Source organism: Scyliorhinus canicula, chromosome 9 (assembly GCF_902713615.1).
Source record: "Scyliorhinus canicula chromosome 9, sScyCan1.1, whole genome shotgun sequence".
Lineage (NCBI taxonomy): Eukaryota > Metazoa > Chordata > Chondrichthyes > Carcharhiniformes > Scyliorhinidae > Scyliorhinus > Scyliorhinus canicula.
Window position 1 is genome coordinate 178,032,646 of NC_052154.1, and position 24,484 is coordinate 178,057,129.

At 44.3% G+C, this 24,484-nt stretch overlaps 1 protein-coding gene across 4 annotated transcripts in view; it reads right to left on the reverse strand.

Moving 5' to 3' along the window:
- Nucleotides 1-24,484, reverse strand: part of LOC119971929 (leucine-rich repeat-containing protein 4C-like) — a 1,202,445-nt gene that overhangs the window by 83,827 nt on the left and 1,094,134 nt on the right. Inside the window, exon 1 of one of the 4 annotated variants that reach the window (XM_038808272.1) lies at nucleotides 22,676-23,526. The exons of the other annotated variants lie outside the window; for them this stretch is intronic. The gene's annotated coding sequence lies outside the window, so the exon portion shown is untranslated. Of the gene's footprint in view, nucleotides 1-22,675; nucleotides 23,527-24,484 lie in introns of those variants that run through there. 4 annotated transcript variants of the gene reach the window in all.

Genomic DNA, 24,484 nt, shown 5'->3' on the forward strand with positions numbered 1-24,484 from the left:
GCGACACGCCGTTTTGGGGGTGGGGTGGGAGAATTGCGTGCGGGTGCCAGGGCGGCGTGGCGGAAATCGCCCGGTACTCCCGCGATTCTCCCACCCGGCGCTAGGGTCAGAGAATTGCGCCCCCTGTTCCCATTTTGTTGCCTTTTATTTGCCTATTTTGCCTTCCTCCTGTTTTTCTTTGTCCTTGTTTTCAGTTTATTCCACCAATGACACCTCCTCTAGGCACATCTTACGATTTTTACCTGCCCCGTCATCACTCCCTTTGGTCCTACATCATCAACCCTTTTGAATTTGGCTCAGATTTCCGTCCCCAGGTCAGGTTCACAGAATCAAGAGATTTCCCGTTTCAGCGAAACTGCAGGTCAGATTTATGTCAAATGGGAGGTGTGGGATGTGGACTGAAATTGGAGTCTGTGTGAGCGACCCTGAAATGAGGGCAGAGGCTGTTGGTCACGAAGACAAACAGGACCCAAGTCAAAGCCCCTATACTCCCAAAGCCCCGATGTAAACCCTTGCTTATTTTCCCACTTCCCTATATGAACTTAGTGCTATCTCGTGCCAATAAATAACCCCAATCTTTTGCTCTTACTAGGCTGACTCACATAGTATCTATTATTGCCAGTTCCTTTGACAGCTCTTTAACAAGGGGTGGCATGGTAAAACAATGGTTAGCTTTGCGGTTTACAGCACCAGGGACCTGGGTTCAATTCAGGCTTTGGGTGACTGTGTGTTGTTTGCACATTCTCCCCGTGTCTGCATGGGTTTGTTCCAGGTGCTCCAGTTTCCTCCCACAGTCCAAAGATGTGCAGGTTAGGTGGATTGGACAGGGTAACTTTGTCCCTTAGCTTCCAAAGGTTAGATGGGTTATGAGGATAGAACAGAGGTCTGGACATAAGGTGCTCTTTCAAAGGGTTGGTGCAAACTCAATTGCTGAATGGCCTCCTTCTGCATTGTAGGGATTCTATGATTCTATCCAGCTGGACAGTTCATTGATAGTTTCAATCAGTTTGTGCAAAAAAAGTGCATAATTATATTCACCTTTAATGATCTCAAAGGATGCCTTTACCTCTCTCGAAGAGTGTCCCAGGACCCTATCCAAAGATGTACCTTATTTCTCCAAATGAATCCACCAGGTTCAGAAGTCATCACACCTGTTCTAATCTGCACATTCTGGGTTCAATTCCCCTGTTCTTCCAAAATTCAACGTAAGGCAGCTAGAGATTGAAGCGGCCAGCTGCCTCCATGAATCATGCCAGCACCAACCCCAGCCTGTCTCCAGTCCTGCCCCGACGATGATGGAGGGAAATGTCAAATTTGGGGGCAGGACTTCAAAATCTCAGCAATTTCTGGGGTTTCAGAGCTTGTCCGGTGTGCTGAAAATCTGAGCCTTAATCTTTCACGTTTTCCACCCTATCAAAGACCTTCCTTTATGTTCTATTCCTGGCTTCCACATTTTGTCTGCTTAAACATTTCTAACTTTTAATATAGGACGATAGGTTATTGACTTGAAACATTAACTCTAACCCTGTTTCTCCCTCCACACATTCTGCGTGAACAGCTATTTCCAGCAATTTTCTGTTTTCCTCCAAACAACGTATCTTGTTGAGCAAGCTTCAGTCACTCCTTCTATTAGCACTTATTGGTTTGGTGATAATGCTTTGTCCAGTGATGCTACATAATGTGCCTTTGAACATATTTTTTCAACATTAAACACACTGTGTACGTCGAGGTCATTGATAAACACATAACTCGAGAACTGCAGCTAGATTCAGTTAGAATTCAGTTGTGTTGAATATATATGTGTGGAGATTGTGGTATAGTGCCAACGTCCCTTGGCCAGTGATCAGGAGCCTCAGCCAATTGCGGAACTTGGTTTCAAATTTCATCATTGCAGCTGGCCAATAGGTCAACAAATCAAGCATTTACCAAAATACCATGCGTGAAAGTATTCAAGGATGCAAGCTTAACGTAGAAGCTCCAATACAAAGATTTCCCTTTCAAATACTTCAAACATCCTTTAGGAAGCGTGACGAGACTCAATCTTCCTCCACTTTGAACCATAGTATTTGTAGCACTAGCATCAGCTAAGTTATTGTTCACCTTCTCATTCTCATCCACAGACAGGAAAAGCTCCAGTGCTGAAGTTATAAGCTCAATTAATCTTGCTGGAGTTGGGAACCGATGGCTAACACAAGGAAAGCATGGAACCTGGCCAGAGATTCATACGAGAAAGGCACCACAGTGGGAATGAATCTAAAATAAGGGTTCCCAAATTGTAGTATGCATAGTCCTTGAGATATGTGAAATATCGCTGGAGGTGTATATGGGAGTGTGTGTGAGGTGCGGGTGCAATTATCTGATTGTGGGTTTTATTTATTCATAATCTTTGTTTAATAGGCTATTTGGACAAAGATTTAAACCTCTGCGGACATTTCATAGAATCATAGAATCTACGGCATGGAGACAGACCATTTGGCCCAAAAGATCCATGTCATACAAACCAAAAAGCCCGTCTAAGCTAATCCCACTTGTCTGCATTTAGCCCATATCCCTCTAAACCTTTCCTATCCATGTATCTGTCCGAATGGTTCAGCATGGTGGACTAAACAGCTGGCTTGTAATGCAGAACAAGGCCAACTGCGCGGGTTCAATTCCCGTACCAGCCTCCCCGAACAGGCGCCGGAATGTGGCAGCTAGGGGCTTTTCACAGTAACCTCATTGAAGCCTACTTGTGACAATAAGCGATTATTGTTATTAATTTTGTCTATATCCTTGCCTCAACCACATCCTCCGGCAATTCATTCCACATAAGTACCACCCTCTGAGCAAAACAGTTGCTCCTCAGATTCCCATTAATTCTTTCCCCTCTTAACTTAAACTTATGTCCTCTAGTTCTCGATTCCCTACCCTGGGAAAAAGACTAAGTGCATTCACCCTATCCATGCCTCTCATGATCTTATACACCTCTATCAGATTCCTCCTCAGTCTACTACGCTCCAAAGAAAAAAGTCCTAGCCTGTCCAATCTCTACCTATAAACTCAGTCCCTTGATTCTTGGCATTCCTTGTAAATCTCTTCTGAACTCTCTCTGTTACATAATTTGATGTAATGAATCTACTTCTAGAATAATCGAGTTCAGAACTCAGTCAGGATTTTTTTCTTGGTTGCATACATCACATATAACAGTTAGAGTGTTGGTAATGTTTGACTGTGTGAAAGTAGGCATTCATCACTCGCTGAAATGAAATCAAAGTATTGTCAGTGCATTTGTGTAGAAAACAACTTAGGACAAAGTATCATTCCAAACATTATACAACAATGTTCGAACAAACATCTCCATCTGTCACAGTAATGATGAGTAGTACTATTAGATCATTGTATAGCCTGTGCCTGTGTGCTGTAATTTACACCTGTTACAAAATGTATTAAAGGTGTTAAAATATCAGATCAGTTTGCTGCTGGAAGATCCTGAAAGGAGACCGACTCTTTAATTGCCTCAAAACACTTGTCTGGAGTGACAAAATCTATTTGCAACTTTCTTGGTCGCAGAGGTCGTTTTTCTAATATAGAGATTCAAAAGTACGACAATTATTGAAATGGAAATTTGCTGTTCAATATAACTGGGTGGTCAGTTGAAACCAAGTGGTATACAAGTTACAATCAAAGTTCTCCGCTAACTGCTCGTTCAATACTCTGCAGCTGTGTTAAATTGTATGGGACGCCAGAGGTATTTTTATGTCCTCATAGGCAGAGGGTCCACTGTATACACTCGTTTCAAAAGAAGCTTCCAGATTCAAAGGTGAGTATAGGGACTGGAAGAGCAGTGGTGCTCCAATCCCTTCATAAAAATACTGATGGACAATTTCAGCTAGGATCTCACCACTACCTGAAATGCTTCGAATAATTCCACCTCAGTCCCCAGATAAATGATTGTGCTCCGGACTGTCCCACACAGTCCTGGTCCAAATCCAGTCAGCAACCTTTGGGTGTTCACTCAGGAGGAGCAGCTTGGCAACTCCAGTTGTCTGTGTTCGGCTGTTGAAAGGGGTCAGGCATGTCAGCATCCTACTGCAAATCATTTTCAAACACAGGGTCGTGACCAACAGGCGGCTGGGCGGAGAGTCAGGTTGTCAGGAGAGTCGCAGAGCGATCGCAGGAAGAAGTGACCAATGGCCGCGACCGGCCATGCCTGCCCCCTCAGCCGGATGTAGCAGTGCGCAGAACTGGTGCTCAGCGGGGCAAACCACCCCCTCTGTATGGCAGCACACTAGCCCAGGAGCATATTTAAAAACTAATTTGATTAGTCTTGCCCTCAGAAGCGCGGTAGAGAGCAGGTCACGGGCCCTGTACACTGACATCACGTACTCTGGGCGCCAAATTGCTGAGGAGAGCTTCCTCTGTTTTGTGGCTGCCAGAAATCAAGCAACAGTACAGTGTGAAGAACTGAAGATGGATCTTTTTGGACGAAGGAAGAGAAGACCAGAGACACAAACTGGCCAGGATCTCTCAATTGAATCTACTGGAGAGGGTTTTGCAGGAAAGTCCAGGACAAAGCAGTGCTGGTGTGAGCTCCAGGACCTCTGATGGACGATCCACACAGAAATGTAACATTGAATGACAAAGCAAGTGAGATCATGAGGACGAAGCAGGCTCACCTCTCGCATTAAAGGTAAGCGGAAATCGTAAGTCGCAAATGTCAGCTGGTTGGGAAAAATAAGTCCCTGGAAAAAATGTTTGAAAAATACTGTCCTACTGCATGTTCTGGACTATCTGCCTGCGCCAGAATTAAACATCCCTCTGTTGGTTTTCTCATGCACTGTTACCAGGGATAAATCTGAAACATTTTACAACATGATAATTTTAGAGTCAGCGCCTTGGAATGTTTTACTCTGATAAAGGTGATATCTAAAAGCAAGTTGTAAATAATGTCCAAAGATGTGCAGGTGGATTGGCCATAATAAATTTCCTTTCGTGACCAAAAAGGTTAGGAGGGGTTATTGGGTTCCGGGGATAGGGTGGAAGTGAGGGCTTAAGTGGCTCGGTGCAGACTCGATGGGCCAAATGGCCTCCTGCTGCACTATATGTTCTAATGGGTAGCGCTGTTGGTTCACAGCGCCAGGATTCCAGGTTCAATTCCCGGCTTGGGTCACTGTCTGTGCGGAGTCTGCACGTTCTCCCTGTATCTGCGTGGGTTTCCTCCGTATGCTCTGGTTTCCTCCCACGAGTCCTGAAAGACGTGCTGTGAGGTAACTTGGACATTCTGAATTCTCCCTCGGTGTACCCGAACAGGCACCGGAATGTGGCCACTGGGGGCTTTTCACAGTAACTTCATTGCAGTGTTACTGTTAGCCTACTTGTGACAATAAAGATTATTATTATATTGTGTAGTCCTACCCGAGCTATGGCACCCACCACCCACTCGCAACACCAAATTCTGCTGGCTCCGATCTGCAGATGAGCCATGGTTCCAAAAGCAAAACATTGCGGACGCTGGAAATCCAAAATAAAAAATGGAAAACGCTGGAAATAGTCAGCAGGCCTGGGATCACCTCTGAGAGAAATAGGTTTGCCGAGTATTTCCAGCATTTTCTGGTTTTAATGGGTAAAATGCTTGAGCCTTCCAGCCAGCTTTTGTGGGTGAGCGGTGAGATCACTTTGACAAAAATACGCTCCAGTTTTAGAACAATCTGGACCAACTCCCCAATTATAATTCCTCATCCTTGGAGCAATTGAAACGTCTTTATGCTTTATTCTCTCAAGGATAAAATGTAATTCCCATGGTTTGTTTACTGCAGCTTTGAGCTTTCCAAATGGCGATCTGAGCAGTGTTTTTTTGAAACATGATCGTCTGATTTGCATTCAGTGCTAATTCAACACCATTACTTGTTTGCTCTTTCTAATTAGTGCCCTCTCTGCTGTTCAATCGTAGCCCCTTGCTCTCATACAAAACTTTTGATATTTATTGACATTGAATACATTTGCCACATGAAACGTGTTGATTTTTTCAAGTCACAAAACTCAACAAGATATTATATCATTGACGTGGCTTTCATTCCAATGGCACATGCAGCACTTTGGGTCCAGCCATGCCAGCCGATAGCTCATTTATTCTGATGTTTCAATTCTTATTTTAATTGAGATTTGCCCTCTAACTATACCACAGCGGTGTTGAAGCATACACAATGATGTTGGAGCATATGCAAGAATGTGTACAATATCACATTCTCCATATTTTGTGAGATTCACATTTAAATGGCCCAAAGTAAAAACAACAAGCTCTGTCCAGCCCTCAGCTCTTCTGAAATTTTGGCAGGACTTACAAGTAATTCCACTGCGATAAAGGTCATTGTAAAGGCATCAGAACCTAGAAAATATCGGACACACAGTTTTGAATGGTTGATTATGAATGCATGGAATATTAATGGCTTGTTGTTATGGTGTGGATTAATTAGATTAATTATTATTCACACTTGTGTGTAAGCATACTTTTAATGGGTACAGGCTTGCAAAATACCTTTACATCTCATTTGTTTGTTCATGCTGACTTTTCCATAGAATGAAGACTCAATTTACATGACTCAATTTACATGATTGGCTGTAATAGTCCACAAATTATTATTTGTTGAAAGAATTACATCGATTATACTAGTCATTTTCAAACTCAGGGTCACGACCGTGGGTGTCGGGAGTAATCGGTCATGCCGTTCCCGATTGTGGAGAGACGTGCCCAACGATCGTGACCAGCTTTTTAAAATGCCGTCTCAACTGGCTTTCGTGAATGCCAGCCATCCCGCACATGTGTGCCCCCTCAGCCAGATCCAGCAGTGCGCAGGCCCTCAGTCCAGTGAGCGGACCGCCTCCTCCTGACCTGAGCGTGTTGTCCCAGGACTAGATTTTTTTTTAAATCGATGAAGTCTTCCCACCAGAAGTGGCGGCAGAAAGCAGGTACACTAACGTCATCTGCTCTGAGCCCAAGATCACGGAGGAAAGATTCCTCCATGTTATGGCTTCTCACAAGCAAGTAAAAGCACTGTGAAGAACTGAAGATGGATCATTTTGCAATAAAAGGAAAAGAGAGCCAAAGACACTGAGGACAGGATCTCACAATTGAATCTGATGGAGAGAGCTTCACAGGAGAGTCCATGGCAGGACGAAGCATGGCGGGTGTGAGCTATATTGAGAGCTCCAGGGCCTAAGATGAACAGACAATTAAGAAAAAACAAACCACAAACAATGCAGTATAAAAATGATTTCTTGAGGTATGGTGTTGTTAATTTTGCCAAAGCAAATCAAGATGCAAAGCCGGTGTGTTATATGCAGGGAAGTACTGGCAAATGAAAGTTTAAAACCCTCAAAACTTCAAAGGCATTTGAAGACTAAGCATGGCAAGTTTGAGGACAAGCCGCTTGATTTTTTCAAAGGATGCAGCGAGAACTTAAATCGTCAGCTGAAGTCCTTAGCAGAAACGTAACACTGAATGACAAAGCAGGCTCACCGGTCGCTTTAAAGGTAACCAAACATGGTGTGCCGTGAAGCTCAGCGGCCATGGGTCACAAAGGTCAGCTGGCGTTGGTCGCGAAAGTCCCGAAGTTCAGCTGGTTATTAAAAGTGGGTCCCGGGAAAAAAAGATCGAAAAACACTGGAGAGTTCTATCATTAAAATATCTTACAAGTTACATTAGCCCTCAGCTGTGAAGTAGATTTTACAGTCAGTACTAAACTACAGTATTTAAATAGGTGTAGAAATATAAAGCATATCTCTGAGATGATTTTCCAAATATGCACTATAGCCTTGGCCATTAATTCACTGCAATTCTCCAATATAAGACCATAAGACCATAAGACATAGGAGTGGAAGTAAGGCCATTCGGCCCATCGAGTCCACTCTGCCATTCAATCATGGCTGATGGGCATTTCAACTCCACCTACCAGCATTCTCCCCGTAGCCCTTAATTCCTCGCGACATCAAGAATTTACCTATCTCTGCCTTGAAGCCATTTAGCGTCCCGGCCTCCACTGCACTCCGCGGCAATGAATTCCACAGGCCCACCACTCTCTGGCTGAAGAAATGTCTCCGCATTTCTGTTCTGAATTTACCCCCTCTAATTCTAAGGCTGTGCCCACGGGTCCTCGTCTCCTCGCCTAACGGAAACAGTTTCTTTGCGTCCACCCTTTCTAAGCCATGTATTATCTTGTAAGTTTCTATTAGATCTCCCCTTAACCTTCTAAACTCCAATGAATACAATCCCAGGATCCTCAGCCGTTCATCATATGTTAGACCCGCCATTCCAGGGATCATCCGTGTGAATCTCCGCAGGACACACTCCAGTGCCAGTATGTCCTTCCTGAGATGTGGGGCCCAAAACTGGACACAGTACTCCAAATGGGGCCTAACCAGAGCCTTATAAAGGCTCAGTAGCACATCACTGCTTTTATATTCCAACCCTCTTGAGATAAATGACAACATTGCATTCGCTTTCTTAATCACAGATTCAACCTGCATGTTTACCTTTAGGGAATCCTCGACTAGCACTCCCAGATCCCTTTGTACTTTGGCATTATGAATTTTCTCACCGTTTAGAAAGTAGTCTATGCTTGGATTCTTTTTTCCAAAGTGCAAGACCTCACATTTTCTCACGTTGAATTGCATCAGCCATTTCCTGCACCACTCTCCCAAACTGTCTAGATCCTTCTGCAGCCTCCCCACTTCCTCCGCACTACCTGCCTGACCACCTAACTTTGTATCATCGGCAAACTTCGCTAGAATGCCCCCAGTCCCTTCATCCAGATCATTAATATATATGGTGAACAGCTGCGGCCCCAACACTGAACCCTGTGGGACACCGCTGGTCACCGTCTGCCATTCCGAAAAAGAACCTTTTATCCCAACTCTCTGCCTTCTGTCAGACAGCCAATCCTCAACCCATGCCAGTAGCTCACCTCGAACACCATGGGCCCTCACCTTACTCAGCAGCCTCCTGTGTGGCACCTTATCAAAGGCCTTTTGGAAATCCAGATAGACCACATCCACTGGGTTCCCCTGGTCTAACCTACTTGTCACCTCCTCAAAGAATTCTAACAGGTTCGTCAGGCACGACCTCCCCTTACTAAATCCATGTTGACTTGTTCTAATCCGACCCTGCTCTTCCAAGAATTTAGAAATCTCATCCTTAACGATCGATTCTAGAATTTTACCAACAACCGAGGTTAGGCTAATTGGTCTATAATTTTCCATCTTTTGTGTTGATCCTTTCTTGAACAAGGGGGTTACAACAGCGATCTTCCAATCGTTCGGGACTTTCCCTGACTCCAGTGATTTTTGAAAGATCTCAACCAACGCTTCCGCTATTTCTTCAGCCACCTCCCTCAGAACTCTAGGGTGTAGCCCATCGGGGCCAGGAGATTTGTGAATTTTAAGACCTTTTAGCTTTTTTAGCACCATCTCTTTTGTAATGGCAACCATACTCAACTCAGCCCCCTGACCCTCTATCATTTTTGGGATATTACTCATGTCTTCCACTGTGAAGACAGACGCAAAGTACTTATTAAGTTCTCCAGCCATTTCCTCGTCTCCCATCACTAGCCTTCCGGAATCAGTTTGAATTGGTCCAATGTCTACTTTGGCCTGTCGTTTGTTTCTTATGTATTGAAAGAAACTTTTACTATCATTTCTTATATTACTGGCTAGCCTGCCTTCATATTTGATCCTCTCCTTCCTTATTTGTCTCTTTGTTAACCTCTGTTTGTTTTTGTAGCCTTCCCAATCTTCTGATTTCCCAGTGCTTTTGGCCACTTTATAGGATCTCTCTTTTTCTTTGATACATTTCCTGACCTCCTTTGTCAGCCATGGCTGTCTAATCCCTCCCCGGATAATCTTTCTTTTCTTGGGGATGAACCTCTGTACAGTGTCCTCAATTATGCATACAAACTCCTGCCATTTTTGCTCTGCTGTCTTCCCCACTAGGGTCTGCTTCCAGTCGATTTTCGCCAGTTCCTCTCTCATGCCCTCGTAATTACCTTTATTTAACTGTAACACCATTACATCCGATTTTGCCTTCTCTCTTTCAAACTGCAGACTGAACTCAACCATATTATGATCACTGCTTCCTAAGTGTTCCCTTACTTTAAGATCTTTTATAAAGTCTGGTTCATTACATAGCACTAGGTCCAGAATAGCCTGCTCCCTTGTGGGCTCCATGACAAGCTGTTCCAAAAAGCCATCTTGTAAGCATTCCATGAATTCCTTTTCTTTGGATCCACTGGCTACGTTATTTACCCAATCCACCTGCATATTGAAGTCCCCCATGATCACCGTGACCTTGCCTTTCTGACATGCCTTTTCTATTTCCCGGTACATGTTGCGCCCCTGGTCCTGACCACTGTTAGGAGGTCTGTACATAACTCCCATTATGGTTTTTTTGCCTTTGTGGTTCCTCAATTCTACCCACACAGACTCCACATCATCCGACCCTATGTCGTTTAGTGCCATAGATTTAATTTGTTCTTAACTAACAAGGCAACCCCACCCCCTCGGCCCACCTCCCTGTCTTTTCGATAGGTTGTATATCCTTGGATGTTTAACTGCCAGTCCTGAACCCCCTGCAGCCATGTCTCTGTGATGCCTACCACATCATAATCATTCACGATGATCTGTGCCATTAGTTCGTCTACTTTGTTACAAATGCTACGAGCATTCAGGTAAAGTACCTTAATGCTAACTTTCTTATCATTACAGATATTGGAAGTCCTAAGATGTCCAAAGTTATCCTTCCTTTTTGTTGAATTCCTAGTCTGCCTCAAGCTTAAATCCACCTGCCTACATGTTATCCTCCTGCGTATCTTGCCATTTAACTCCATGCTCCCTGTCGCTTTCACTTTCCCTTCCCCCCAACTCAGAAGTTTAAAGTCCTACTGACCACCCTATTTATCCTCTTCGCTAGAACACTGGTTCCAGATCGGTTCAGGTGGAGACCGTCCCAACGGTACAGATCCCCCCGGTTCCAAAACTGATGCCAATGTCCCATGAAGTGGAATCCCTCTTTCCCACACCAATCCCTTAGCCACGTGTTTACTTCCCTAATTTTCTTGTCCCTATGCCAATTGGCACGTGGCTCGGGCAGTAATCCGGAGATTATGACCCTTGAGGACCTGTATTTCAATTTTCTTCCTAGTGCTTGATAGTCCCCGAACAGGTCCTCCACCCTAGCTTTACCTATGTTGTTAGTCCCAACGTGGACCACAACAACTGGATCCTCCCCCTCCCGCTCCAATATCCTTTCAAGCCGGTCAGAGGTGTCCCGCATCCTGGCACCGGGCAGGCAACACACCATGCGAGACTCCCGATCCGGCTTGCATAGGATACTATCTGTCCCCCTAATTATAGAATCCCCTATAACAACTACTTGTCTTTTTACTCCCCCCTCTTGAATGACCTTCTGCACCATGGTACCATGGTCAGCTGGCTCATCCTGTCCAGAGCCCTTTTCCTCATCCATACAGGGAGCAAGAGCCTCATACCTGTTGGACAAGGTCAAGGGCTGAGGCTCCTGCACTCCTGAACTCAGGTTCCCCCTCCCTGCCTCACTAACAGTCACACTCTGAAGTCCCTGATCACTTACTGAATGTGAATTACTTAATCTCCCAGGTGTGACTGCCTCCTGAAACAAAGTGTCCAGGTAACTCTCCCCCTCCCGGATGTGCCGCAGTGTTTGAAGCTCAGATTCCAGATCATCAACTCTGAGCTGGCACAATGATCAGAATGGTCTGGGAACATCATTCCAATAAGCTTGATTTGATAATTAATGATTAGATGTACTTGACCATCATCAGATAATTGAACTTCACCAAAGGGTTAAGCAACACTCAACACAAAATAAAGACATCCCATTCACAAGGTAAAAACCAGTGTGGGAAAATCCCTTTGTGGAGGACTAAATTATTTTAACTCCTTATTCATTCCTCACACATCTGATTGTACTGGAATAGTTACGGAAGCAGCAAATTACCTCACCGCTAACTGTATTTCTTAAATTCATATTCCTCAGACGAGAATGACTCCATGGATGGGAAGCTTCAGATGGGGATATCCTATCAGTCAGGAAGATAGATTGGAGAAGTTAAAATTGTTTTCCTTGGAGAAAAGAAGGTTGAGAGGAGGTTTGATAGAAGCACTCAAAATCATGAAGGGTCTGGCCAGAGGAGATGTGGAGAAACAGTTTCCATTGATGGAAGGTTCATGAACCAGAGGGCACAGGTTTAAGGTGATTGTTAAATGATTTAAAAAAGCAACAGGTGGGAAAAATACTTCTTCACACAGCGAGCGGTTAGGGTCTGGAATGCACTACCTGAGTGTGTGGTGGAGGCAGGATCAATCAAGGATATTCAAAAGAAATTAGATGAATGTTTGAAAGTAAACAATGTGCAGGGTTACAGGAGAAAGCATGAGAATGGCAATTCTCAAGTGAATTGCTCATTGGGAGAGCAGGTGCAGACAGGATGGGCAAAATGGCCTCTTTCTGCACTGTACGAATTCTGGGATCATAATTTTGCATTCGCATCCAAGACAAATTGGGCTGGATCCTTGCTCCAAGATGAGTTCCGACTCTCAGAATTGCTAATAATTTTTTATGCCTTTCCTTTGAGTACTTTATGCGAATGCTTTCAAGGGTAGGCAAGGGATTAGTTGGAGAATTGATGAGCAGGCGACTTGCAATCCTTTGAGTTCAGTCATGCAAGTGCTCTGCCGCAACCTATTCCATAACTAGTTTTTGTTCATAAGTGGCAGTTCTAGGCATAAAGAAACACACAGCCGTAAACTCTCGAGAATTGGAAACTCTTCTTCAAAAATCATATTTCAATTACCCTCCCTCAGGAACGACATCTTTTATTATCCGGTTTTATCTGGACAGGCGCACGATCGAGGGAGATGGAGGCCACAGAAATTCCATTTCATCTGAGTTAGTTCTTTGGTGCTACGAGCGCCATTTTAACCCCAAGATGGCATCTGTGGCACTCAAGCACATTACTGTGAAGGTGACTGTGTCTTGCAGCTCCTATTCTGCATCCTGGCTGGAGCAGGTTATATTTGCAACATCTGTCGTTTCAGTGTGCACTGTTGCATCAAGAAGGTCACCAGAGCTCTGTTTGTAAATTGAACTGAGTGTATTCCATTTGCTCTTTCCAGAGAAAGCCATGCAGAGCAAGCGCACAGCTTCACAAGGATAGCAGACTTCCTCACGGCGCAAGTCACCACTGACTGCACACGTGTTTCATTATGCATGCCGTCGGTCAACTTGGAGATCAATCCCAACCTAAAGGAATTACGTCCAGCTCGTTTACGATCGTACAGTGTATCATGCAGCTCTTTGCCTAGTATGCTGGTAGCAGCCATGATTCTTCATTCTGTGGTTGTTTTTTTAAAGAATCCTTTCTTCGTCTGTGGGTGTCATTCGCTCGGACAGTATTTAAAAAGATTCATTCATGGGATGCTGGCAAGGTGCATCCCTAATTGCCCTTGAACCGAGTGGCTTGCCAGGCCATTTCAGAGGGCAGTTAAAGTCAACCACATTGCTGTGGGTCTGGAGTCACATTTAGACCAGATCAGGTAAGGGCGGCAGATTTTCCTCCCTAAAGGACATTGGTGAACCAGACAGGATTTTACGACAATCAACAATGGTTTTATGGTCATCATTCGACTTTAAAATTCCAGGTTTTTTTTATTGAACAATTCAACAATGGGAATGTCATTGAATGTCAAGGGGTGATGGTTAGATTCTCACTTGTTGGAGATGGTCATTGCCTGGCACTTGTGTGGCGTGAATCTTACTTGTCACTTGCCGGCCCAAGTTTGGATATTGTCTAGGTCTTGGTGCATTTGGAAATGGACTGATCCAGTATCTGAGGAACTGCTAATGGTGCTGAAAATTGGGCTGTCACAATATGTGCCACTTATATTGGAGGCCTGCAGCACTCGCCAGAGCTCATCTCTTATTTGATGTTGGTCCATCACATGCTACACAGCATCACCATCATGAGGGCATAGCCTTTCTCACTGGCTATACGGTGTGCAGCTGATGAGCAACATGATTAGGAAGAGGAAGAAGAGGCAACTAGCTTAACGCTTTTCTGGTCAGGGCATCCACGATAAGCTTAGGTATGAACTGTGGTCAGTAAGATTGTTGGTAGGCGAGTGATGGGGTGTAGTGGTTGATTTGTGCTACAGTTAGTTGGCTGTCGCATTTGAAGGTATATTCATATTCTTTACATTGAGGACATTGAACTTCTTGCAGAACCACATCCAAGTCTTTGGGGCTAGAATTCGGGTTTAATCCACCGGGTTATTTGGTCCCATTTGCCACTGCAGTGCCCGTCTGGTGGGCCACCTTGTCCCCCGTGGATAGATAAACTATCCTCCTCCAAGGCGTGTAGTTGTTTTGGAAAATCATGGAGCCTGCTTTATATAGTGTCCTGCCACTCTTGTGTCTTTCCCAGCTAAGAATCAGCTGTAAAATGACATGCAGCACCACCCCCAGCCTAAATAGACTTGCCCTTTAAGTGGTGCAGGCTGGTTTTAATGCGTGCTTGCCTTTCACCATTTTGCAGACACTGCTCAGGTGTGCAGTCATCCAGCAATGCAGTTAGCCTGGTTGCAAGCTACAATCATTGAAATTAATAGATAGCGGAAAGTTACATGTGCCTACACTAGAAACAAAGGGTGTGGGTTAATGGCTTGCCATAATACCCACGTGCAATTTTCTGGAGTTATTGCATTTCCACAGCCAGAGATTTAAAAATGGTATTTCAAAGATGATCTTGCATTCAGGGGAGTATAGTTAATACAGTGTTACAAATACATTACATTGTTTTATATACTTTTAGGTTGTGACTGGGTCCCTGGCATCTTTGACCGTAACATTTAAGATTTTTCTCCAGAATAACTCGATTTCTTCCACCCCTGATTATTGTTCGTTTCTCGTGCACATTTTTAAAATTGCAGATTCGAAAACCTCATCAAATTTGCACTTTGTAAGCACGTGAAATGCCAGGATTACCTCAAAAGAATTAATCAAGGACAGTTTTCTGGTGCACTTGCATTCATATGTTCAGCATTTCAAGAGCCACTTCAAGATCTTCTTCAAAATGTCCTACAGCATTTCATCCATCATTGACAAATTCTCAGAAAGTTCAGAGAAAGTGGCTGGCTCATCTTTTACTGTCTCCCTCTCTTTCGCTATGTGAAAGACAAGCCTCTGTGGTTGGAATCTATCAATCAACGCAGTGTTTCCTGAAATTTAGAACAAATTTTTCAGGACGCGAGGATCCTCAGAAGCAAAGATCTTTCTTCTTCATTAACTGTCCAGGGAACATGGCAAACTCTTTTATCTTCTCTTTCATATGGAGTTATGGAGGTTAAAGTTCTTTGCAATATCCCCTTGTTTTAATTTCCACATTCTACAAACATCATTTTATTCTTAACATTATTTACTAACTTGTCTGATGGGCAATTTAACATTTGTAACTTAAATGTACCCTTATTTTAATATATCTCAATTTCAGTTGGTTGTACAGAATATGAATAGTACTGAAGATGCCATGTTGCCATACTGTTTCATTATCTACTCATTAGGACAAATGCATGAATGCCCAATTTTAAACAATCACAACGATATATACCACAGGGTTGGCAAGTCAATTTTAATTGGCCCAGGCATTGCAATGTTGAAAAGAACAGGGGAACTTTGGCTCTTCAATCTCCTATGTAATTCAAAAAAGGGCAAAGTCTTGGACATATTCCTTTTGTTTGCAGAGAGCAGGTCTCGGTGTATGAACATATGTTGCTTCTAGCAAACGCAAATGAGCCACGCTATGAGCTTGACTAATTATCTGCAAAGTAGCAGCATACAAACAGGATTTTTTAGGCCAAATGCTGCCACTTTAGAGCCTGAAAAGTGGCCAGGCTCTCTCATTACCCTGGAAAGGCAAAGAATCTCAAAAATTTGAACATCAGGAGAAGCATGCCATTTCACGCTGCCAATATGCAGTGGCAAGAGGAGTGGCATTTTCCACCAACAAGATACAGTCATCAGTCCAAAATAAACATGCTGCCTCCCACACAATTGAGCAATGTTGTTCGTGAATTTTCGTAATTATGAGATGCCAGGAAAAACAATCCTATATCCCAGCAACTGACTAATGAATCAAACACCATGTCCCTTCAGTTGTTTGTAATAGACAGATTATAGACCATACTCAACCAGCCCACACTTACAAAACCCTGAACAAAATGTCGACCATTATATGTGATTCCATGACTGGGCAGCACTTGCTGAACAATCCCGAGTGCGCTAATAGCTACACTAACAAACAAATTAAAATAATCAGTCAAATTCATAATGTGGCTTACATATGCTCGCCACTTGCCAGAGGCAACATACATCCATGCATAGGGACATGTTCTTTGCAACCAAAATAATATGTTGACACCTTGTGTCATTTTGCATTATCCCTGAACTTGGAGAGCCCAGGATTCGCGTTGCTTTCTACATGGCAATACCATGGCCAAAGTTGACTTGCCAACCATCAGCACCCCTTTTCTCCTTTCGTATAAACTGTTGTGATCATTTGAAATTCAACATTCTTGTGTTTTTCCTGATGAGTGCAAGATGAAAACCTTTGGTAAAGTGTCTCTCTTTCATCAATTTCACTGTACAGTCAGTTTGAACCATGTTTAAGATGCTGGAAATCTGCACCACATAATTGAATGGTTGAGTACATTCAGTACTCAGAATATTCAGACTTCAGGGAAAGCACCCTTAACTCAAGGCAAAATTATGAAAAGCTTCTCCTCCCAAAACAAATCCTTTTTGAAATGTTATTAATATCAACAATTATCTGTTACTTATGCCTGACCTTTTGTAGTTCTTCTTCAGACCCAAGAACCCAAGACGTCAAAAGATTTAACAGCTTTCCTTGGAACTAACAATTATACTGCAAGAAATCACAGTGTTTTGTTTGACCATAATCCTAAGGATTTTCCTATTGTACTTCATCCTGTGATGTTATTACTACAACCATTAGTTCAAGCTCGCTTATTTCAATAAAATGCAAATAATATCTTTGGAGATTATTCAGTTTTAATCCAATTTTTCATGTCTGCATCTTAACTGTTCCTTTAACAAAAATCAGTGGCTCTACTTTTCCATCTTGGTTGATGAGTACAGCTTACTGTAGCATTGGGTGAGTTAAACTCTGGTGGGTCACAAATGTTATGTACAAACCCATGGAACTCATAGGAGATTTCTCCTTCCTCAAGGCGGCAGGAGTTACAGGAATTACACCGTCATGTTTGGCCACACTTTATATTAAAATATTACAAATATAAAGTTTGCTCGAGGGCTAAATGCCAAGCAACAGTAGAGTGTGATTTGTAAGCCAGCTGAAACATCAATCCAGATGAAAGCAATGCATTTAACAACCCAATGATCTTCTACCACTATTACTATTGGGATAACTCAACTCATTTACGATGAGTGGAGATCAGTTGCAAAAAACCTTAATCAGTTTAAATTGCCATCCCCAGACAGGGAGGGAATATGCAAATATGCAACGGACTGGTGGGACTCGACAGACAAGTAACTGGTGCCCCTTGGCAACAACAAAACATAAGGTAGCCATCCACACAAACTACACAAGAACACTTGTTTCCAAAACTGTTTCAGCAATCATTCTTTCCAAGGACAATCCCACAATGTAAAAAGGTATGAAAGGAACCAGTCACTGCAAATATTCTAGACTATTTCCATTTATGTATTTACATTTTGTTTATCAGGAGGACCATCTCAGCAGCTCATGTTGGTTTAACTAGCACTGCCCCAATAAATGTAGGTGCGATACTGATATCATAAAATCATAGAATCCCTTCAGTGCAGAAGGAGGTCATTTAAACAATGGAGTCTGCACCGACTCTCTGACAGAGTACCCTGCCTTGGCCCACTGCCCCCCACAACCCTGTAACACCATCTATCCTACACATCTTTGGACAATAAGGGGCAATTTAGCATGGCCAATCAACCTAACCTACACATCTTTGGACTGTAGGAGGAAACCGTGCAGACATGTGGAGTATGTGCAAACTCCACACAGTCACCCAAGGCCAGAATTGAACCTGGGTCCCTGGCATTGTGAGGCAGCCATGATTCCACTGTGCCACCTTGCATCAGTCTGTGAACCTGATATTCAAGCAGTAAACAGAAGAGAGTGTCAGAAGTCAAAGTTCTCTCCTCGTGTCAAGATAGCTACCAGAAGTACAATAAACACAAAGGTTCTGAAGTCAAGAATGCCGCACAATCTAATGAAAGAGAGCTTTCTAATCTTAAGCTCCAAAGTATTCAAATTGAGAGCAAAATATAACCAAAATGGTGACATTTAGGTTGCTAACAAGTAGTGGGTATCTGTTTTGATTTTTCAAAATAAATTATTACTGTGTGCCAATGGATGAGTGCCCCTTTCGGACAGGTACCCATTTATGAACCCATCTGTTATGCATGCCTGGTCAGCTGTCAAAAGTGGCGAAGGGACTGGACTTTTTAATGTTTTAATGTGGGTACGGAAGAATTGATTCGTTCCAGAAGTGATGACATAAGAAATAGGGCTTGGTTAATTTATAAACAAACTTTATTAAAACAAAAGAAAACAATATTTATACTTCTACTTCAACTCTAACACTAACATGCAGTTTCTTAACCTTAATACACTAATTCCCATTACAGAACACTGTACATGAACATGCAGCTCTTGTTCCTCTTACACAAACTGACAAAGGCAATACAAATGGTCAGCATGGTAGCACAGTGGGTAGCACAGTTGCTTCACAGCTCCAGGATGCCAGGTTCGATTCTTGGCTTGGGTCACTGTCTGTGCGGAGTCCGCACATTCTCCCAGTTTGTGCATGGGTTTCCTCCAGGTGCTCCGGTTTCCTCCCATCAAAAGATGTGCATGTTAGGTGGATTGGCCATGATAAATTGCCCCTAGTGTTCAAAATGTTTAGATGGTGTTACTGGGTTATGGGGATAGGCTGGAGGTAAAGTGCTCTTTCCAAGGGCCAGTGCAGACTCGATGGGCTGAATGGTCTCCTTCTGCACTGTAAAATTCAATGAATTTATCAAACAATTTTTCTTCTGTTGGGGACAGTTGTTCAGAATCCCTTCCCTAAGCCACCCTCGATGGCAATTTTCATGACCTCTGTAGATTTCCACAGCCTTTTGCTGTAACTGTCTAGGACAGCATTCTTTTTCTCTGCCTCTAAGCTCCACCCAACTTCTCAAGCAACGTTTGCGCTCCAGTTGGCCAGAGTTGAATCCATTATTGTTATCTTAGTGGATTGCCCACTTCCGCTAATACAAAACACAAACTATGCCATGTGATAGGCAAATAGGCGATCAGACTCTTGTGATAGGTTGATGGCTGGTAAAACAAGATTGTCCCGAATGACAATGGATCTTGAGTAGATCATCCTGGCTGAACTGGGACATCCTGTGTATTCCAACTAATGAAGGCAAGTGTGAATGGGACAATGTAACTCAGACTTTGGCCATATCCCTATCCCTATGATTCTGCTGCTACCAGTCTTTTCCCTCAGTCAGTTTAACCCCCAAATTGACTGCTACATCTTGGCCCCATTTCTGGATGCAAGTACCTGATAGCTCCCCATCATGGCACATACATTGAATGGGGCAGCTATGACTGTGCTGCCACTTCCATCTACTTGGTCTGTTCCAGATTCAGTGTGGACTCAAGTGATGCCCATAACAATTGCAGACTCTCTCTTAATACGTTGACAAGAAGTTTGGTAACAGATTTAATTAGACATTCCTCAGAATTGGGCATGTTATTGCACCCCCCACTGCAAACACCGACAGTCAGAATGACATAAGAAATGGCACAATGACTGGTGAGGGGAAATTACCAGCAACTCGCCAAAATTCCCATCCCATTTGGCCACCAAAGCCCGACCATATATTTCTCTAATAATCTTGCCTCAGAAGTTCAAATCCTGAAATGTCAGAGAACACATTCCCTCATTCCACTGGATGGCATTGCTCACTTTACAGTCAATGCACTAACATAGAATCCCAAACCATCAATATCCATTGCAAATTCCAGATAGGGGCTGGTTTAGGGGAATGTCCAAAATATCCATCAATATCCATCTCCAAATCCAGATAGGGGCTGGTTTAGCACAGGGCTAAAGAGCTGGCTTTGAAAGCAGACAAAGGCAGGCCAGCAGCACGGTTCAATTCCGGTACCAGCCTCCTAGGCACCGGAATGTGGCGATTAGGGGCTTTTCACAGTAACTTCATTTAAAGCCTGTTTGTCACAATAAGCGATTTTCATTTCATTACCCACAACGTCTGAGAGAAATTTCACTGGCATGCCAAGAAAAATTAAAAGCCAAATTCAATCTTATATTCCATCAAAATCTGGGGGAGGGGGGGGGGGGGGGGTCTGTAAGTCAATCAACTTTCTGAAGAGAATTTGAAATGAAGTAAATTCAGTTTGAAGAATGAGAATTGAAACCAAAAGCTTCCATAATCTCAAGCATCCTTTGGTGGAATCCCTTAAACCTTAAGTCTCGATGTCATTGCTGTGGACAGGCTGTAATTAATATGGCTAAATTACCCTGACGGAATTGTGACGCAGTGGGTAATTGTGGAATCAATCTGGAATTCACGCGTGGATATTGCATAGGAAGAAGATTTCCGACTTTTGCATTTTCGGATCAGGGGAGTACAGACGCCTGTCACACATCTCACAGCAGTGAAGACTCACTGATAATGTGAAATGTGTTCAGCAGATTCCAAGAAAGCATTTCCAAGACAGTCAAACAAAGATTCACTCCCACCAACATCGTTGCACTAAATTGAACGATCTCAATTTTCTTCCCCAACACGTGCCAAGAAGTTAATTCGTCTGGAAACTTGAATTTTTAAAAAACCCATCCCGTTTTCATTGCAAGCTTGAATCACAAATCTTAACGCAAATTAAACATATGAGAAAGGCCAAGATTCTTCTCGTCGCTTTTTGCTCCTTAATGCTACCGTCCAAAATAAATCATGGGGGAAAATACTGATTAATTCCAACGTTGAATTTCCACCATAATCTAGTTCTGCACAATTCTGCAAAATGACAGTGGTCCTCAAAGGGTCCATTGAGAATATACAGCATTAAACAAGGTACTGCTCTGTACCGCTGTCTTTGGAATAGAGTTCTTAAAACACGAAATAATTAAGAAAAAAAACAGGAGACCCTTGGGAAATGAACTACAAAAGTTACTTCAACAGCAATATTTATATTACACGAGACTCACCCATTTTTAAAATAAAGCCCAATACATTATTTTTAAATCACAAGTGTTCAACAAAATAGAAAAATTTTGGCTACCGCTTATTAAATTTTGGTGTATCAAGTATTTAAAAGTGTTATTAAATTCCATTAGAATTTCGTGAGCTGTGCTGCCAAATATGATTATTTATCGCCAAGGCTTACATTAACATGCCTTCTGCTCAGAGGTGGAACTTACTATTTGCTAATAATGTGTTAATTTAGTCACAGGTCGCAGTTGATCACAGGCACGCTACCTCCTGACAAAAAAGTGTGAGCGCCATTCTCGATCTCTGAGCTCTCGGAAAAGTTGTGGAGATAACAGATTTCTTTAATGGGAATGAGTGGCGTGCATTGCTCATTATCAACAGAACCCCGGGAACGCACGCCAAGAGTTGTGCGCGGCTCTTCCTCTCTGACTGCTGCATGTTTCATGAACTGGGGAAGCAAGTGCGAGACAAGTGAAGATGGCCTATCGGGGTGATTGAATCCCCACAAGGGGATCCAGCCCGTGTGGAAACCCAAAGCAGTTTCACGACGGCCCCTCGATCATTTCATGAGGGCGCCAGATTCCTCGCGGGGCCAATAGGCTGGGATCAATGCAGCCTTCAAGTGTTGTCTGAAACGTTGGACAGCCCCGATGGTGTGGCGGCGGCGGGCTGGGGAGGGGGAGGGGGGGGGGGGGGTGATGGAGGAAGTGTGCGTTCTGTTTGTGGGGGAGATGCTGAGAGGTGATGTGATGGTATTTCATTCCGTTAATCGCAGTTCAGACACACACACACACAGCTTTACATATTCATACAACAGCCTCATGTTTAATTCCCTTCAGCACACACACACACACACACAATCCCCGCGCTGATGATACCTCCACAATATTGGAAATGCAATGAACGGAAACAAAATATCTGAAGAACGGGAGACGTCTCTCTCCACAATCCCTCCCTCCCTCTCTCCAACTGGAAAAGCCGAGGATTTGCAAGTTATCTGGCTTCATTAACGCTTTCCGGGGGCGCCTGTGACAGACACAGGGGAGTTAAAAGGCGGATTTTTTAGCTCACAGCCGATGGTTCTCATTATCTGCAGTTCATGAGGAAACTGCAGCAAAAGCAGCGGTTTTTCAGAGAGGGGCAAACTAAATCCACCCCCCCCCCCCCCCCCAGCCACCCACCCACCAACCACAGCAAGCAGCAAAGGTTGGAAAATGAAACTTTATCAGCATTTATTCCCATTGAAATAGGAGTGGGCAATACACTCAACTTGAAATATAAATAACAGTAAGATCGAGCCGAACTCACGGATTATTTGCCCCCCGGATCCCGTTTCCAGATCCTCTCTCTCTCTCTTAGTTCCCCGAATTTTCTTCTCTCAGCAAAAAAATGCACATCTGCAATTTCAAATCAACTTCCGCCAAAGGCATTTCCCCCTCCAAGTAATCTCCAAACGGCACGTCCTTGCTTCGCTCCGTCCTTTGCATTGCGATCGCCACTTTCTTTCCCCCGTTCAGACCATTCCTCTTGGTTGTGAAATAGATTTAAACACACACACACACAAAATCCATTCCTTCTCTGCAAAGTCGAAAGCGTCACCATCCAGCTAGATGTCTTCCACCCAATCAATCAAGCTCCTTTAACGTGTTATCCCAGCCGCTCATTCCTGAATCCTCTTTTTTTTCGGAAGGAAAATAGAATTTAAAAACATTACTCCCAGAATAACTTTTTCTTTGCTGCTCCAACGAGCTGATTATATTTTCCAATCACAGAGCAGTGCGGTAAGGTTCCCCCCCTCCCTCCTCCTCTTTCCTTCCTTTTTTAATTCCTCCCTTCCCTCCTCAACATTTCAGATCAGATCGCCCACTGCTAAACTGAATTTCATCTTTTTTTCTCCCCCTCCCCTCCTCTCTCTCTCTCTCTCTCTTCCTGGATGTGAAACCTCCAGTACTGTCTGCATCCCACAGCATTCAGTGCCAGCCCACTGCGGAGATGTTTATTCCACCCCCTCCTCTCTCTCTCTTTCAGCTGTAATCTCCTTCCCATCATCCCTCTTTTTTTTCATTCTCTCGCTCTCTTGGCAGAGCCTTCAACGCCATCCTCAAATCTCCTCTCCCCTTCTCTCCAGGCTTTGCGATTTCGACTTTTCTCGTAACCCTTCATCCCTCTCCACTCCTCCCCCCTCCCCCTCACTCCTCCCCCCTCCCCCTCCACTCCTCCCCTCCCCTCCCCCCTCCACTCCTCCCCCCTCCCCCTCCACTCTTCCCCCCCTCCCCCTCCACTCCTCCCCCCTCTCCCCTCCACTCTTCCCCCCTCTCCCTCCACTCTTCCCCCCTCTCCCCCCTCCCCCTCCACTCTTCCCCCCTCCCTCCTCTCCCCCCTCCCCCCCCTCCACTCTTCCCCCTCCCCCTCCACTCTTCCCCCCTCTCCCCCCTCCCCTCCACTCTTCCCCCTCTCCCCCTCCACTCTTCCCCCCTCTCCCCCTCCACTCTTCCCCCTCTCCCCCCTCCCCCTCCACTCTTCCCCCTCTCCCCCCTCCCCCCTCCCCCTCCCCCTCCACTCTTCCCCCTGTCCCCCTCCACTCTTCCCCTCTCCCCCCTCCACTCTTCCCCCCTCCCCCTCCACTCTTCCCCTCTCTCCCCTCCACTCTTCCCCCTCTCCCCCTCCACTCTTCCCCCTCCACTCTTCCCCCCTCACTCCACTCTCCCCCCCCCCTCCCCTCCCCCCTCCCTCCCCCTCCCCTCTCTTCCCCGGCTCCCTCTGCAACCCCCTTGTCTCACGGCATATGCTCCCAGACAGCCATCTATCGACAAGTTGATCTCTCTGAACATAATCATTTTTTTGGCTGACACCCTTCAAAAAAATCAATTAGTTTCCGGAGGGAGGGTGGATGGAGGGATGGTGGTAGTGTGTGGCCAACAGAGGCAGATATCCCAAGAGTTCCCACTCTTTACCCTCCTCCCCACTAACCCCCAGGGAACCGGAGGGGCTGTGACTCTGAACCAAATAGACGAAATTCCAGCTCCACTTTGCTGAAACAGAATGGAGATATATTTAAATCCCGGCTGGCCGACTCTCACTTTGCACAGCTGCCTGCTTGCACTCCTCTATTTTTTT